Genomic DNA, 18,090 nt, shown 5'->3' on the forward strand with positions numbered 1-18,090 from the left:
ATGGTATTTCACGGTCAGTAAGGGGGAGTGTGGTGCGGCTATACAGTGGAGGGGGGTGGGATTGATGGGTAAGGGTACACGGTAATCTGGGAGGAACTAGGCATCTTTTGTATGCAGATGTTCCCATATCCACCCCTCAATTAAATAAAAAATTCACAATACACACATTTTTAGTTTTTTTTTTTTTTTTTTCACGGTTTATAATGGGGAGGTGTTTTATTTTGTATAGTGAGTTTGTTGGTTAGAGATTTTTGGGGGAAGGAGGGGTATTGATAGACAGAGCCGGAGGGATTTTCATAAAAGATTAAGAATTTAGGAATTATATGTATTTTATGGAGGATTTAAAATGGTTGGCAGTATGCACATTCTAGGAATGATTCACATATATGTTTTTGAATGTTATGTAATGTCTTGTGTTTATATAAAATTTTTATAAAAAGAGGTTAAACACAAAAAAAAAATCAGCATATAGTGCAATCATGGAATGCAAACAAACATTAAAAATTAAAGTCCACGTGAATAAATGAAATGAAGTTATGAATTATTATGAAACTTGAAAATATAATATAAGGTGATCTTCTTTTAAAAAGTTCATAGATGCAGTATCCATCACCGGTGATCAATAACGTTTCTTTGTGCAGAACCTCTATCACAGATAATAGAAATGCACACTTACCAGATGGATATGACCTTCTATCTCTAGAAAGGTCTACAGACTTTAGATCTGAATGTATATAACACTGGTCCTAAGGGCAGCTCCAAATTGCTCTCCACAAAGGGCGAGATACAGCATTCCTCAGCCAAAACCTTCTTTTCATGGACCGTGAAAAGGAATATGGAAATAAAATCTGCCAATAGTGTAAAACCTTTTATATGCATTTTGTTGAAATTTAAAAGATGCACTTATATTACTTTACATATCAAAATCCCCATAATAATAAAGCAGTTTTTGCCCGCAAAAGGTCAAACACCTGCACTTCCAGGATAAGTAGAATGCCCGCCCTATGTGTTTCGTCATAGATGCCGTCATCCGGGGCACCTAGGACTGCAAGCTATTCTAAACAATTTCAAAATGCAATTACAGGGCCAAACTGAGGGAGCGTGTAAAGTACTACCCAAGCCTGGAGATCTTTAACCCATTTTTAGGACAGGAAGTGTCCACATTTAGTTTAAAACGGATAATGAGACCTGCCAGAACAGTACAGACAGGGTAATAACACGACAGCCTTAGCTTTGAATAGCGGTAAGCTAGATACAATTTTTTTAGCAACAAAAGCAATAAAAAAATGAGTAGCAATTTTTAAATAGTTTTCTAAATTATGCTATGTGAATGGTAACGTGGCAAATATAAAGTAGGTTATATACTTGCATAGTCTGGTTTAAAAAAGACCATTCAGTTCTACCCACAGAGAAAACACACACATCGAAAAACCTCGATATACACAATCCTATACCCACAATCCAGAGGAAGGCAAAAAAACCCCAATAAAGCATGATCCAATTTGCTACAGCGGGGGTAAAAATCCTTCCTGATCCCCCAAGAGACTATAAACATTTTCCCAATTTGGATGCAAATGTGGAAATATGCCTAAAATGTGCCATAAATGGCAGTCTATCAGGGGGAAATCTTAAAACTGAATTCTAGCAATTTTTTAAGGCTAATAAGCAAGTTATTGTCAAAATAGGGCATAAGTAGTCGGGTACTGCCATGGGGGGATATTTAAAGAAAAAAAAAATTATTTTATTAAAGGTCTGTGCAGTGGGAAGAGGTGTGTGTTTTTTTGTGTTTGGTTTTTTTTTTTTTTTTTTTTTTTTTTTAATGTGACATGGGAAAAAACACCAATCCTTTAAATTGCATGCTTGGGAGATGCTTTTAAGCTGTATGTGGTGCTATGAACAGTATGATTTTCACAGGCATCATCGCCGACAACGTATTCTGGCATTTCATATTTTGGATGCGTAATTGATTTACATTTACACATCCATTTACATTTAGCTTGGCTTAAATACAGCAGCAGTATCGCAGTCGGATTAAAGGCTATGTAAAAGTTCATTAAAATAAAAAAAAGACATGTCATACTTACCTTCTCTGTGCAGTTGCTTTTGCACAGAGTGGCCCCGATCCTCCTCTTCTGGGGTCCCTCAGCGGCGCTCCTGGCTCCTCCTCTTCTAAAGTGACCCATTGGAGAGCCACTCTCCCTCGGGGCACTCGTGCAGGTGCTCCTGTGTCCTGCTGCGTTCATTGACACAGACAGCAGGACTCGGCCCCGCCCCTGGCTCCCGCATCATTGGATTTGATTGACAGCAGCAGGAGCCAATGGCTGTGCTGCTATCAACCTATCCATTCAGGACCCGAGACACCGGCTGGAGCTGGTGTGCTCGTCCCTGTCGCTGGACAGACCTGGTTCAGGTAAGTAAAAGGAGGGGGGGGGGCTCTGGGGGCAGGAGGTTTTTCAGCTTAATACATAGAATGCATTAAAGGTGAAAAAACAAAAAGTCATGCCAGGAGGTTGATCTGTAGTGTCTGATAAAGGTTCTGGAGCTGGACTAGCTGGCTGGCTAACAAATCTGCTCAATCTTGGCACTTGCCTTCTTGGCTTGTGAAGTTAATAGAGTGGGTGGCGTGTGCTGTAAGTTTGATGGGACACCCATGGGCATAGGCTAAATTTAATTGCTGACTTTTTCAACCTTTTATCCCCTTGAAATTCTCTGAGGTCAGTAAGGAAGCATGCCTCTTACAGATAGCTAGGCAGATCATTGCTGTCATTTCTCTGTACAGGAGCCGCATTTGAGAATGACTGACTGTTTTAGAGTCTGGCTTCTCTTAAGCCCCATACACACTATTAGATTTTCTGCAGATTTTTGTCTTCAGATTTACCAAAACCATGTAGTGCAAGGGCCTGCCTGATCACATAGAAATTGAAACTCTTAAGGTTTGACCTCATATTATATGGTTTTGGTAAATCTGAAGACAAAAATCTGCAGAAAATCTAATAGTGTGTACGGGGCCTTAGTTTGAACTCCCATACACCAGTACTAGCCCATTATTCCTACTCTGGTGTGCTTTCTAGTGACTGGAAGGACTTCCCAGTTTGTTCAGATTACCGTAGCCAACTGGGAGTCGCATAGGGGCTTTTGACCTTCTTTTTTTTTTTTTTTTTGCCTGCGTTTCCTGTAGGTGGGTGGAGCCTCTATCCTGGAAGATGACAAAGTAGTTTTGGCTGCGACAGCTGATCTTGTATGAAGAAGTAACAGGCCTGAATTGACTGGTGAAAATAGCGGCCACAAGAGATCTTAAACTTCTCAGAAAGTTTACTCCTTAAAAATTAAAGCTGAAGCCATCAACTTCATATAGACTGGCAAATGTTAAACAGTTGATTAGTATAGTTTGTGAGCTTCCTTATTTTTTTGCAGCACCACACTGCAATGTTTTAAGTTTAATAAAATGTTGGCACTGTGGTGTAGTGGATAGCACTTTCGCCTAGCAGTAAGAAGGAGCAGTTCGAATCCCAACCACGACACTACCTGCCTGGAGTTTGCATGTTCTCCCTGTGCCTGCGTGGGTTTCCTCCCACACTCCAAAGACATGCTGGTAGGTTAATTGGATCCTGTCTAAAATTGTCCCTAGTTTGTATGAATGTGAGTTAGGGACCTTAGAGTGTAAGCTCCTTGAGGGTAGGGTCTGATGTGAATGTGCAATGTATATGTAAAGCGCTGCGTAAATTGACGGCACTAAAGACTGCAAGACTGCGTCTGAAATAAATCAGAATAAAATAAATATGTCAAAGCAAAGAACACAAAACCACTTCAAAACCACAGTTCAATATTCACTAAACCCCCTCCCACCCCAAATTTTCAAATTTTAGACTTCAGGTATGCATTTGGTAGAAATTGGAGAGCAACTAACACTGGAATTTTGTTCAGTGACTGGACCATTGTGTAACTGGTTTGATTAGGCTCAAAAAAGAGTCCTAGCATAATAAAATATACCTCTCCAAAAAATATACCCTGACACACTAAACCCCCAACCCATTTTTGTGCCTAAAAAGAAATAAAAAAATGGATAAATGTGAAAGTAAAGAATACCCCCAACATTCAACAAAAAAACTCTAAGAGGTGGGAGGCAGCAACTAAAATGCATCTACAGCTTTTGCTGGCGCACGAGAAAAGGTACTCCTAAAAAATTACTGCTGGGTTTCCGGACTGCGAACAGTGGGGAATCGTACATAATAATATGTAGCCCATCGCGGAGGGCATTGGCATTGAGACAACAATGAGTGAGACCATTCTGAACATATGGAATCCGCTGTGAAACCATGGTAGCAGTGAACTAGAACTTTTTCTCAATCCAGTATCGGAAATACAATAATATAGGTGTATGACTCCTATAAGTATAGTCAATATAGCAAGGCAACAATCAATCTAAAAATTATGGTGGTTGGCTTTGATGATTTTCTTAGAAAACTGTTCATCACATAGACTGGTGGTGGGTAAACAGGCATTTTTCAAGGCAATGTACATCATATGCTAATTAAACATTTGTTTTCATTGGCAGCAGAGAACTGTATAGATTACAAAAATTTTAATACCAAATGTCATTTTTCCTTCTAGACAAAACAGTTGTGAAAACGTGACAGCAGTTGGTCTTGGAAGTCAACACTCCATGTTAATCAGTAAGTATTTCTGTACTATTATGTATGTCTCAGACAATCCCAGACAAGCAAAGCTACAGACGCTGGTCATGCAAGGGTTACATTGACTGCAGGAAGAAAGATGTTGAATAATTTGGTAACCAACATTTTTTTTTTCCTTTTTTTCTTCCTTGAAAAAATATATTCTAACCTCCCCTGAAGCTTTTTATCTATTAGAGTAAGAGTGTTAGAGCGCACATTCAGCTGTACATTTTTTCTTAGTGGACAGTAATAGATTGATCATGTGTTGGGAAGTTTTATGTGATGTTCTTTCTAGCTATTTGCTTTTATTGTATATGTGAAATGCTATGTCCCTGTAAGGTCAATCCCTGTGAGCCTATCACTATAGGTGTATATTGCCCCTTGTGTATACAGGCAAAAGTGTTGCCTGAAGCAACCATTCAGAGGCTTCCTAGCAGTTTTATAGCCTGCTCTACAAAAGCAAGAGCTTAAGCCAGGGCTGCCCAACCTTTTGAAAAGCGAGGGCCACTTGGGTAATTTGGTAGTGGGCCACAATGAAATGAAACGGTTCAGAATTTCAAATTTTTTTATTTTGAATAACATAATGAAAGTTTTAAACAACAATCGGGATCGTTATTTTCCATGGAACCAATCCCCGTTGGATGTTTACCCAATGTTTAATCACAATCACGAAAAGAAAATGGACAGGTGTATTCGATCGGAGACCGATCATGTAAAAGGAGCCTAATGCTGGCCATACACTATACGAAAAACCCATTTTCGAAAAACAAACATTTGGCCGTGAGCGCAAACGATAGTGCCATCATGTAATGACCGATAAATCGTGCAGTGGACATAAATGAATGCATTTTTTGTTTGTTTTTTTTTTTTTTTACATATACCTAGTGCAGACAGTTCGGACGGGAAACACATTAACCTTTCCATTTATCGTTCGTTCAGCAGAAAATTTCCAAACTTGCCCCCCCCCTTTTTTTTTTTGGCTCAAAAACGTCCCAACGATTATGGATTTTGTGCCTGAAAAACGAACAAACTGTCTAAATTACTGAATTTCAGCCGATTTGTCGTATAGTGTATGGCCAGCATAAGGCTGCTTTCACACTGATGCGCTGCAGTTTACCCGCACCGTGGGTGCAGAGCAGTGCGCTTGCGGCCTTCCTACAGGATAGCTGCACTTTGCCATAGACTTCTATTCTATCTTGCAGGTGTGGTGCATTTTCTGAATGCAGAAGTTTGGGTGCGTTCTCAGCCCACCAAACCCGCAGGATATGATCGAAGTCTATGGCTCAGTGCAGCTAACCCACAGGAAAGCCGTAGGTGCACTGCGCTGCACTTGCAGATCACTGTGAATGCAGCCTAATAAAACCTTTTTTTTTTCATAAATTGTCGTCATATATGCCGATTGCAACACTATGATTTTAAATACATAATATGCCCATTGCTAAACTGTGATGTTTAATAAGCTGACCTTTTATCTGTCAGTTTCTGCTTGCATCGCTGGCTGTTAGAAAGGAGCTAGCGCTACAGAGAAAGCATCGGCTAATGCGGTTCCTGCTCCGTCTGCAGCCACTTGCTTCCTCCGGCTCCATCCACTCTGATGCTCTGGGATGGCGGGTTGGCAACCCACGATCTGGGCTTGCCGACCTGCTATCCCAGAACAAGGCACTCCTGCCTTAGGCATAAAAATATAAGAATAAGACCCATTATACACAGGCTGTCCAATCATGTCTGCCTGTCAGTTTTATCAGGTGGACCTGATCAGAAGCTCCATACAAGTCTATGGGCGGTCGGTTGTAAACAGACATGTGTTCGTTTACATTTATCTACCTCTGAATCCATCCAGGATTGCATCCATTTCCATTTTTCACATCTAAAAGTGACTGATACGCCCGCCCAGCCCTCCCATTGAGCCATCATGGGTCTGCCAATGCCTGCTTTCAAAATGTGGACAAACCAATGAATGGCACAGACGTCACAAAAGCTCTAGTTCAACAGGGAAATCTCTTCATGGATCCCCTACTGTTCTTCCCTAAGATAAACAGTTCCGGCAGAGTCTGCCTTTGCGGCTCATCTACTCCTCTTTGTTCACTTAAATGTGAATGTCTGGCAAGCTGAAGGTTTATGTTTATGAACTTATGAAATTGAGGGAACTAATGAAAATAAGCAAAAAGTTAGATAGCATAACTACAGTTGTCCTTTAAAGCCACAGATGAAATGCATGTATGGGAGATGTTTTACTTGCTGCAGTTAGACCCCTTTCATACTGGGGCGCTTTTCAGGTGTTTTAGCGCTAAAAGAGCCTGTAAAGCGCCTCTCAAGCCATCCCAGTGTGAAAGGCCGAGTGCTTTCACACTGGGGTGGTGCACTTGCAGGATGGGGAAAAAAAGTCCTGCAAGCATCATCTTTGGGGCGGTAGGGGAGCTACTCCACCGCCCCTGCAAATTGAAATGAATGGGCAGCGCCGCAATACAGGGGCTATTAACCCTTTCGGCCGATAGCAGGTGTTAAAAGCGCCCCGCTGGCGGCTGAAAAGCGCCGCTATAAACAGCGGTGAATCGCTGCTAAAACTAGTGGCGCTTTACTGCTAACACCCGCACCGCCCCTCTGAAAGGGGTCCTAAAGTGGCCATACATTGATCGAAATTCGGCCTGGAACCAGCCTAGAATAGATCTATGTATGGGCAGGCTAATTGTACCAATCCATCAATCGACCTGGGTACAACCAGCCCGGATTATTTTACATAAGATTGCTGCCTGCAGCTGTAGCCGCTGGCAGTAATTTGTGTTTTTGCCGGCCAGGAAGGCACATGTTGATGGGGGGAAACGAGCGATTAACTTTCCTTCCACCCATGGTGGAAGGAAAGAAAATCAAGTCATCTTGAAGCTGGCTAAAGTAAAATTGAGGAATTCTAAAAAAAAAAATAATTCTGTACTCCCCTCCATACGGCAGCTTTATTTCAATGCTGCAGCTGTCCCCTACCGGCTCTAAGCCCAAGAACTGAGTGATCACATAACTGCTGATCACTCCATTTTTGGTCCACTCAGAGAAGACAGCAGTGATTGAGTCACCGCTTTTTGCTCTGCCCCTCCAGCGCTCACTGGAGCACTGACCTGTGGAGGTGGGCGTTAGTGGCGTGTTAAGAGGCTGAACCAGCTGCCGGTCAGGCATCTGGGGGGGATCCTGACATTATTGTCAAGATCCTTCCAGAGCCTGGACCGGCTCTGTGATGCTTTAGCCTGCTGTTGGCTGATTCTGGGTCACCGGAGCGCACAAGTGAGTGCACTTCTATGACCCACAAGAGAAGCATGGCCAAAAAAGTTTTGGCCATGCTTCTGTTTTAAATCGGTCACATTACTAAAAAAGAAAATCGCATAGCACTGCCTGGAAAATCAATGTTGTCAACAATATCAGTGCAATCTGAGCAGTGATGAAAGAAAAAAAAAAGAATCTTCATAACATACAGCAATCAAGTATCAGGTAGCATTATAAACCGTGAGACTTTCATTCTGCAGAATATCTTCCTATCTATCGGTCTGTCATCTCTCCATCTCACTATTTATCCATGTCCCTGCAGGTCTCTCTCAATCTATCTAGCTCTTCCTAATCTGCACCAACATTAATCGCTTAAAATTCTAGTCTCCAACCCCCACTTGAGCAGCTCTTCCATGGCCCACTTTGGAAAAGCAGAAAGTGGAAGCACAAGGAAAGAATGGAAACGTTTGCATTGTCGTTTTGATTGGCAGTGCCTGTGAAGGAGAGGTTATTTCATGTGGCTGTTTCTTTTCAGGCAATCTTTCCTTTATGTACACACCATTCATCTGGGTACAGTTCTCTATTCAAAATCCTTTTTTTTTCAGTCCTTTCTTTCTCTTCCTCACTCTTTCCCCCTCCTTTCTTTTCATTATTGCCTTTTATGCGCACCTCCCCCCAGACTGCATTTTCTTTTCTTTTTCATGTTCTTCCTGTATTCAGTTCCTTTTTAGATTCTTGCTTTTTTTTTTTTTTTTTTGCTTTTTCTTTTTTTGCATAGACTAATTCTGTGTTTCTTGGGGGAAGGGGAGGATCACCATAATTTTGTTGCAGACTTGACGAGAGTTCTTGCTATAACGATTTGTTTTAAAAGAAAAATATCCCCTGTTACGGGAGGATATGGTGGTTCATTATATGTTGCAGAGGATGATATTTAGAGAGCTTTACAAAGCCAAAGTAATGCCCGTTGCCCATAGAAAGGAATTCTTGGATCGTATTTTTTTTTTTATTAACTGAAAGCAAACCTTATTTAGCAAAGCCATTATTTTTTTTTCCTTTTCATAAGAATTAATAAATAAGTTCAGAGCTGTTTTTAAATACACTTTTAAAGCTGAAATATATTCCTTATTGTCACGAGAATATAAATCCACTTTGTGTGCAGCAAAAGCTTTTGCAAATCCAGATATTATCTTGTAAAAGTAGCAGTGACATCACTGTGCTATACATACCCTGTGCATAGAGCAGAGTAGTGGAAGGGACTCGGCAGCTCCACCCACTACAGGTTGTTTGCACAAAATTACAGTAGGGGGCGGAGACGAGACCAGTCACTCTGCACAAGGAGAAAGAGCAGCAGCAGTGAGCGGTCTTTATTACAGGAAGTTCCTGCACAGAGGCAAAGTTTAACACTGGATTACTGCACAGATCTGGAAGAAGTATAGAAAAAAGTACACCAAGACTGAAGGAAGAACACACACAATTCTTGTAATTTAGGGCTGTTACTGATTAAAATTTTTGTGTTCACTTAATCGATTTTTTTTTTTAAATCAACTATTTTCGATTAATTATAACACACCTACAGATCCAACTACTTCTAGCTGACGTCATGTGTAGCTCCTCCTCCGTAAGCGTTACGTTCAACCAGAACTTCCTCAGCGGGTGGGGCTACGGCGTCACCCTACAGTCTATTTAAATAGCACCGTTGTGCATCAGGGGGACCGATTGAGAGCCAGAGACATCCATCACCTGCTGAGACAGCAAAGTGTCAGCTCTTTGGGAAAAAAAGTGCCCTCATCATAAATGTTTCTTGATTGCTGAATAACCAATCAATGTCAGTTAATCGCAGGGGCGGATCCAGGGGGGGGGCAACAGGGCAATTGCCCCCACCGAAATAATAGCACTGATATATGTCATTGTCTCACACTCATTTGCTTGTTCTGCGCTGCCGCCCGAGTCTCTCTCTCACCGATCAGCGGCGCCGAGAGAGAGAATCGCGTCTAATGTGGTTACGGCGGTCACTCACTGACTGACAAGGATACCAGGAGGAGGTGGGTGGAGCCTCTTCCCTGCACTCGTTGCTAGATGCCAGGCGGCCCAGGCGTTAGCAACGAGACAGTGAGTCACGTCGGACTCGAGTCTCTCAGAGCCGACGGACAGTGTGACAGGAGATGCTGGAGCCTCAAATAGGGCAGTTGCAGTTGAGACTGTGTTCCACTTCTGTTCTTCCCCATTTACGTACAGTAACTACTGCACAGTGCACTAACATGTCCAGCCAGTGGTGAGTGAACAATAATGCTGGTCGGCTGGTGTGTGACTAAGCGAGCGAGCAGGCAGGTGTTGTCAGGAAGCCGCTTCCCTTCTGAATATGTGAATGAAGGGATGTTGTGTCGCGGCCATCTTGGTACTCCCGCACTCGTCAGCAGTAAGCCTAGAGTTAGAAGTCGGCAAGCGGACATCTTTATACACCCACCAGAGTCTTGCTTTTCACAGTTATTTCTAACAGTAAACTCAACTGATATTTCACTAAATAAGCTGAGTTTACTGTTAAAAATAACTGAAAAGCAAGACTCCGGTGGGTGTATAAAGATGTCCGCTTGCCGACTTCTAACTCTAGGCTTACTGCTGACAAGTGGGGGTGTACCAAGATGGCCGCAATGCAACATCACTTTGGTTGCATATTCTGATGAGTAGCGGCTTTCTGATATCATCTCTCATCCTGCATCACCATCACCACAGCTCAGCTTCTGACAGAACACCGCCATCGCTGTGCAGGCGTGGGCAGCAGAGAGATAACATTATCTCTGTCTGCCTGCCCTGACTCTGGGACACAGCCACTGGCAAGTGACAATCCGCATTTGGTGGCAGCTGACAATGGCAAGTGACACGCTGCATCTGGTGGCAGGCGACGGTAACAAGTGATACACTCAGGGCTCCCACTGATTCTGCATTATGGAGAGTTGAACTATTTAATTTTATATTACAATGTAATAATAAAAATAATGCGCTTCAATCATCCTGACACCATATCAACCGTGGCGCTGTGATGATTGAAGCGCCAACAGCAGCCATTGCCCTGACAAATTGCCCGCAAAATTTTCTGGCAGTGCCCCTCCCGAGATTAGGCTCTGGATCCGCCCCTGGTTCATCGTCAAACTGACTTACAGCCAGGAAAGCCCTCAGATATGTTGATTTTCATAGCCAAGTCCAGGATTTACATGTTGTTTATCTGAATACTTTGACCAGTGAGATCAATCAAATCGTTAGGCTCTGTCTTCCTCAATTTATGATTTCACGGACATCGACGTCACCGGACTCCTCCCCCCTTCCCTTCATTAGCAGAAGGAGGCACTTGGGGAAGGGGGGAGGAGTCCGGTGACGTCGATGTCTGTGACGTCACTGGATCTCCGACGGAACTCTCTGAAGACCCAGAAGACGGCTGGGAGGTGAGTACCGATCAAAAGAATTTTGATCGATCAAAAAAAATTAACGATTAATCAAGGAATTAATCTTTATTTTCCCAGCCCTATTGTAATTCTATATAATATTTGCTTATCCTGGAGTTCAGCTATAATGGCCTAAAGCAGTCTGGCTCTGGCTCAGAGAGTCCCTGTTTTTGAGTCCTGAAAAGGATAGTATTTGTTGGTTTGAGAATACTTTATCCAGGTATTGGCAAACCAAAGGCAGGTCTTAAAATGTCACATTTGTGCATAGCGGTACTGCGTGATATTAATGCAGGTCTTGCAGCACAGGTTAGTGTAAACTGCTCTCTGCATTGTGGTCCTATACATTTATTGCACCCCAACGCACATATATAGTATGTAGCAATATTATGGGGTTGATTTACAAAAACTGGAGAGTGCAAAATCTGTTGCAGCTTCTGCATAGAAACCAATCAGCTTCCAGGTATTTTTGTCAAAGCCTAACTGAACAAGTTGAAGTTAGAAGCTGATTGGCTACCATGCACAGCTGCACCAGGTTTTGCACTCTCCAGTTTTAGTAAATCGACCTCAATGCATTGTAGTGTGATTCATTGATGAAAATGCTGCAGGTGTGGTTTTCCATGCCACTGTCAGCACAATCGAATGTTAAAGGGTTAGTTTACCTTCACAAAAAAAAAAGGCCCGTGCCCTATACACACTGCTTATGTTTGACAAATGAAGCTTCTTTTCTATGGCATGTTTTGTAGGCCACTTGCTGCTCCGTCAAGTCTGTTCTTAAAGCGGGGGTCCACCTACGCCTACTCCCACGGGAGGAGAACCAGGAAGTGCAAAGAAGAATAGAAAAATAAAAGGTAATTACTGCGATTTAAATTTTTTAAACGGCATGTCAGCATCTAGGCAAGGAAGAGAATACATACAGATATTGTTCAAAATTTGGGTGGAACCCCGCTTTAAAACTCCCAAGTTGGCGACCTCTCCCTCCATCCTATGTAGATGAAAGTATGGGCTGGCCATTGCAAGCCTGCTAACAGCTCCAAAAAGATTGAGGGCTAGGGCTCATTCAAATCCCGCACATGCACAGTACGCCAGATCCCCCCGTAGCACAACCCTGACAGCTGCTGCTGCTGCAAGAGGAAAACCGTGCACTGCACCTGTGTGTTATATAAATGAGTTGGAGCCCTCAATGCTGTGGTGCTGAGAGCACTCTTGCAATGGCCAAGCCATCTTGTCATCTATGACTTTAGACTAGACTTGGAACGCCACTCCAAGCCGGGGATTACATTCCCAAGATCCACAGGAAGAGAGCTGCAGGCTAGCAAAATGCCTCCCCTAGAGTGATACATACATTAAATGAAGACGTCACTGCTCTCCCAACCAGCCACCAAAACATGAGAATCAAGATTGGCTTCAGCCTACATGTCTCCGCCAGAACTCCACTCCCCCTGACACGTTAGGGGGCGTATCCTTTTGGCAGAGAAAGGCTTAAAGCGGGAGTCCGGCGACCAATCCTTTTTTTTTTTTCTTTAGGTCACTGAAACACTTTGCTAATCCCAAAATAATACTCACAGTTTGAGTGTAATATTTCCGCCTCTGTTTGTGTTCGTACTGAAAAATAACTTTAAAAATGTGATGCTGGCTGTTTCCATCTTGCTTGTGGGCATGTGAAGCCCACAAGCATTGATTTACTGGATGCGGTGAATGCTGTTCATTCACAGCTTGTTCACACACATGATCATTGTTCCTGCACTGAATCTTGGGAAGCCTGACACTAAGCTCCCAGGAGACAGTGCGGCGTCGGGGAAAGTCAATAAACACGCCTACTCCCATGGGAGGAGAAACAGGAAGTGCCACAACAAAGTACAATATAAAGGTAATTACAGCGATAAAAAATGTTTTTCGTGCAGCATTTGAACATCTATGCAATTAACTGAAGGGGGTAAGATTAAGTTAAAAATCTGAGTGGAACCCCGCTTTAAGCTGATCTTGATTCTCATGTTACGGTGGCTGGTTGGGAGAGCGCAGTCGTCTTCATTTCATACATCTTGTCATCTAGTCGGGGTGAAGGGAGGGTCCCCTACCTTGGAGTTTCTGGCTTGGGATGGGCCGCCAATGGCCAACAGATGTGCCATTGAAAAGAAGCTTAATTTTTCAAACCTAAACAGTGTTTTTAATGTAGAGGGGATGCTGGAGTACATGGGCATTTCTTTTAAAGGTGAACTTGCCCTTTAAAGGATAACAGACCCCTCCAAAATAATATCTCACAGCTTACCAGTGCTTGAATGTGGCTACTGTTTTATTTTTTTTCCAGGCTAAGAACATTTTCAGAAGCTACAGAAAATACATGTTAATATTGCCAGAAATGTGTCCTTGTCACTTCCTGTGAGCTAAACAGAAAGAAAAAACAATCTTATTTTGCCTTTTTAAACTCCTGATTCTTGCAATAGAGATGAACAAAGACAGACCTCTCTAGATATAGTGGAGGAGTGATTGAACTATCCAGGGACAGGAAGTGTGTTGTTAGCAAGATTACCAGAGGAAAATAAAGAGGAATATAGAGCCTGAAAAAAAAAAGAAAACCACCTAAGGACTGGTAGGCTGCAATATTTTACGTTTTTCTTTTTGATTTAGATATGCTTCGATTGGGTGCTTTAATGCAGGGTGTCACAGTGCACAAAAATGTGTTAAAAAGCCCCAATGTTGAGAAGTATTGGATCTATTACAGCGTCCTGTAAGGTAGTAACTAGATTTACAACAGTGGAAAGGCCAGAGGTTGCTGTAGCGTTAAAATGGTTCTAAGGTCAAAATGTTTTTACATTAAAGCGTTTGTTAACCCAAAAAAAATAAATTTGGATTCTGGTCAGTTAAAGCAGATTACACAGCCCAGCGCTTGTGCTATGTAATCTGTCCCCCTCTAAATTGTGAAAAAAAACCCTAAACCTACCACTTCCTGTATGGCCTCTCTAAACAGACCACGATAACTAGGGCATCTCCGCCCTGATCACCGTGGTCAAAGTGCCTCCCTCTGTGATAGGCTGCCTGCTCTCTGCTCTCCTCTCTCTTCCCCTCACCCCCCCCTTCCTCAATATCAGCGCCCTCTCTGTCGGTCTCCGCCCTGCCATCCCCCCACCCCCACCGCTATTATTTTAAAACTAAAATATACATTTTGTCACTGCCATTCTCTCTATTAGAGGCTGGCATTGCACACTGTGTATGTTTTATTTAAAAACGAGCATCGTAAATACTGATTATCAGCTGTCTTCAGGCCGGTCACGTGACTCGCGAACACTTTCCAGCTCCGATGGGTGTCTTCCGCGGAGGAGACGTCAGGGGGAGATCACGGCCCTTCCCACAGAAGACATCTATCAGAGCCTGAAAGCGTCTGCGAGTGATGAGACCGGCCTGAAGACAGCTGATATTCAGTATTTACGATGCTCGTTTTTAAATAAAACATACACAGTGTGCTATGCCAGCCTCTAATAGAGAGGCTGGCATAGACTTGTATAGATGCCCTAACAAACACTTTAAACACTTTTAAATTAAAAACCAGCAGCTACACATACTGCAGCTGCTGGCTATTAATAATAGGACACTTGCCTGTCCTGGAGTCCAGCGATGTCGGCACCGCAGCTGATGTTTCCATTAGCTGTTGGGTGCAGCCACCGCCATTGCAAGTAAGAGAACCCGGCAGTGTAGCCTTACAGCTTCACGCCGGGAACCCTACTGCGCATTCATGAAGCCTTGCTCCTCTTTCCTACTGGCCCAGCGACAGGAGGAAGAGGAGGGAGCTGAGCCGTGACGACAATACCCGCGGTTGTAGCTTCTGGGAACAGTATACCCGTCAAAGACAGGTATTCTTGATGCAGCATTGTCTCGGTAGCTCTGCTCCCTCTTCCTGGTATTACAAGGCTCTGAGATCAGTGGAGCCATTGGCTCCTGCTGCTGTCAGTCAAATCCTGTGAGGAGGGAGAAACGGGTCATGGCCATGCCAGACTATGTGTCTATAGACACACACAGTCCAGCTCGGGAGCGCTCCCACTCGGGTGCCCCTCCAACACAGGGCATGCTGAGAGGGCACCCACAGGTAAGGAGGAACAGACAATGTTGGCGGGGGGGGGGGGGGATCAAGGTGAAAAGGTAAGCCACTGTTCTCTGCAATACCTATTTTTATTTTAATAAAAAAATTACTTTACCATCACTTGGGGGAAGAGGAGGATCGTGGCTGCTCTGTGCAATACCATTGCACAGAGCAGGTAAGCATAGCATGTTTGTTATTTTTTAAAAATAAAAATTGAGCTTTTACAATTTCAAAACTTTACTTTATGGTACAGGACTGTGGTCAGGTATTGCAGAGAAATGGATGGTTAAAATATGTGCTGTGCCTTTAGTACGCATGTTTTTTTGAAGGTTTCCAGTAATCCAATGAGTTTATATTTCTTTTTTTTGTCCTGTTAGACCCACTGAAGCACATATTATCCGTCCTTCTTGTATATGGTATGTGTGAAGTGCAGAAACGGAAGTACTGATTGCTAGTCTGTGTGCTGTTGATGCTTTTGTAAGCTTGGACTTCAAAAAATATTGTTATTATTTGATTGCTATGTGTGTGTGTGAAATTCAGTTTTTTTTGTTCTGAATAACCCGATTCATTTAGATTTACAGGACAGTTGCAGTAATTCGATTTTTCTAAAATTGAAAAAAAAATGGTGTTTTGTGATAATGGTGTATTGTAAAACCCTAAAAATGTAAAAGGTACATTAACCCTGAACTGAATTTTTAGTTTATTGGTGGACACTATGGGTTGAACTGCCCATATGCTTCATATATCTTTTTCTGACTCCATCTGCAAGAACATCTTGTCTCTGCCATGTCACTGCCATTCCCAAGCCAACTGTCGAGAGTCTCACTCTTCTGCCTACATTTTGAGTACGGTAATTTTAAAAGCAAATCAATACTTAGTTTCATTCTTGCCTCCTGATTTTTTTCTTGGCAATGGCGAGAACTAGGGATGCACCAATACCATTTTTTTTTTTTTATGTGTACCAATACTTTTCTTTTTTTTTTTTTTTTTTTTAGTACTCGCTGATACCAATTGCCGATACCTACTGCAACTGTTTTTTGTTTACACTTCAGCTGTCAGCAATGGTATAAAGCATTGAAAAGTTATTTACAATTGAAATACATTTATTTTTTTAATTGTACGCTTTTTTCAATGTGAAACGTGTAAATATATGTTAAAGGTGTAAAAATATTTGCGAACAAAGCAAAAAAAAAACTTTTAATTCCTAATAGTTTCTAAAATAGAAGTGAATATAAACTGCCAGAAAATAATAAATGGAGAAGGAGAATGAGGCTGATTACTGTAAATTAAGGGTTAATAAGGGGTTAACTAGAGGAACATTTAATAAAAAAATAAATGCACTTTTTTTTTAGCCTGGGTTCAGACTAGTGCGATCTCAGACATTGCATGTGATTTGCAGCCGCATTGCAGGTGACAATCACATGCAATGTCTGAGCAATGTGAGTTGTATGGTTGAACTCGCATGGGATTCGCACAGAAAAAGGTGTAGGGACTTGTTCTTCCCCGCACTGGAATCGGATCGCATGGGTGTTCTCACCCATGCGATCCGATTCCTGTATGAATCCACAGTTTGCACTGCGATCTGTGAACCGTTCTGGGGGTGTCATTAACTTTGTATTGACACCCGCAGCGGTTCGCAGAGGGCAGTGTGAACTGCCTGCGGGAGAGAAGCAATGCGGGAACTGGCGCTGGAATCACGCTAGTTCCCGCATCGCACTATTCTGAACCTAGGCTTAAACTGACTTCATCTGCAGATTGAGGTTCATCCCTTTTGATCTGCAGATGTATAAACAAAAGGAAACAATGTTTCTTTTTATCTATCTGTTTCAGTGGCTGTTGTTGATAAACATTGGCTGCCTTTTTTTTTTGACAGCTTCAATTGCCAGGACTTAGGTAAGGCCCCTTTTGCACGATCGGGCCGTTCAGGTCCGCCTGTCAGTTTTGACGGCGGACCTAAACGGGCGCTCCATGTTAGCCTATGGAGCAACAGATGTCAGCGGAGACATGTCCGGTGACATCCGACCCAGTCCGATCCGCTAAAAGCAGATGGATGGCCCTACGTCCAGGTCCGTCGCTATCGGATCGGGTGAGATCTGATGAAAACGGACATGCTGTCTGTTTTCATCCATCCCTCCATAGGTGGCATCGGCACCTGACAAGCCCCTCCCCGCTCAGTGAGCAGAGAGGGACCTGTCATCCGCCGGCTCAGCGGAGATCAACGGAGAGATCTCCCGCTGAGCCGGCGGACCGAGGCGGACTCCATGGAAGCAGATCCGCCTCGTGTGAAAGGGGCCTTACACTTTAGTTGCCAACTGGGGAACCCCACTGACAGCTGAATTAGTTATCGTTTGTCAAGGACGTGGCGGCACCGCTCCTTGACAGAGCCTGAAAGTATCGGTTTCAGGTTTCAGAGCATTAGCACACGTACCAATAATCGTGCAAATGCTTAGTATCGGCACCGATATCGGTATCGGTGCAACCCTAGCAAGAACATGAGCTTTGATCTTGAACATGGAGATCTTATAGCCATAGTGTCCAGAGGTAGAAGACGACCTCCACCAAACATAAGTAGCAGTTTTAGTGGACTGCCCTTTGCGTCTTGGCATGGTATTACAAATAGGCTTATTTTGACTTGAGTGCCTTGTCTAGAGAACTGTGC

At 43.0% G+C, this 18,090-nt stretch overlaps 1 protein-coding gene across 1 annotated transcript in view; it reads left to right on the forward strand.

The window, feature by feature from the left end:
• Positions 1–4,609: 4,609 nt before the first annotated feature.
• The window catches only part of ZNF710 (zinc finger protein 710), a 113,461-nt gene continuing 99,980 nt past the window's right edge, over positions 4,610–18,090 (forward strand). Inside the window, exon 1 of the mRNA XM_073618485.1 lies at positions 4,610–4,673. The gene's annotated coding sequence lies outside the window, so the exon portion shown is untranslated. The remainder of the gene's footprint in view (positions 4,674–18,090) is intronic.

Source organism: Aquarana catesbeiana, linkage group LG03 (genome assembly GCF_042186555.1).
Source record: "Aquarana catesbeiana isolate 2022-GZ linkage group LG03, ASM4218655v1, whole genome shotgun sequence".
Taxonomy (NCBI): Eukaryota; Metazoa; Chordata; class Amphibia; order Anura; family Ranidae; genus Aquarana; species Aquarana catesbeiana.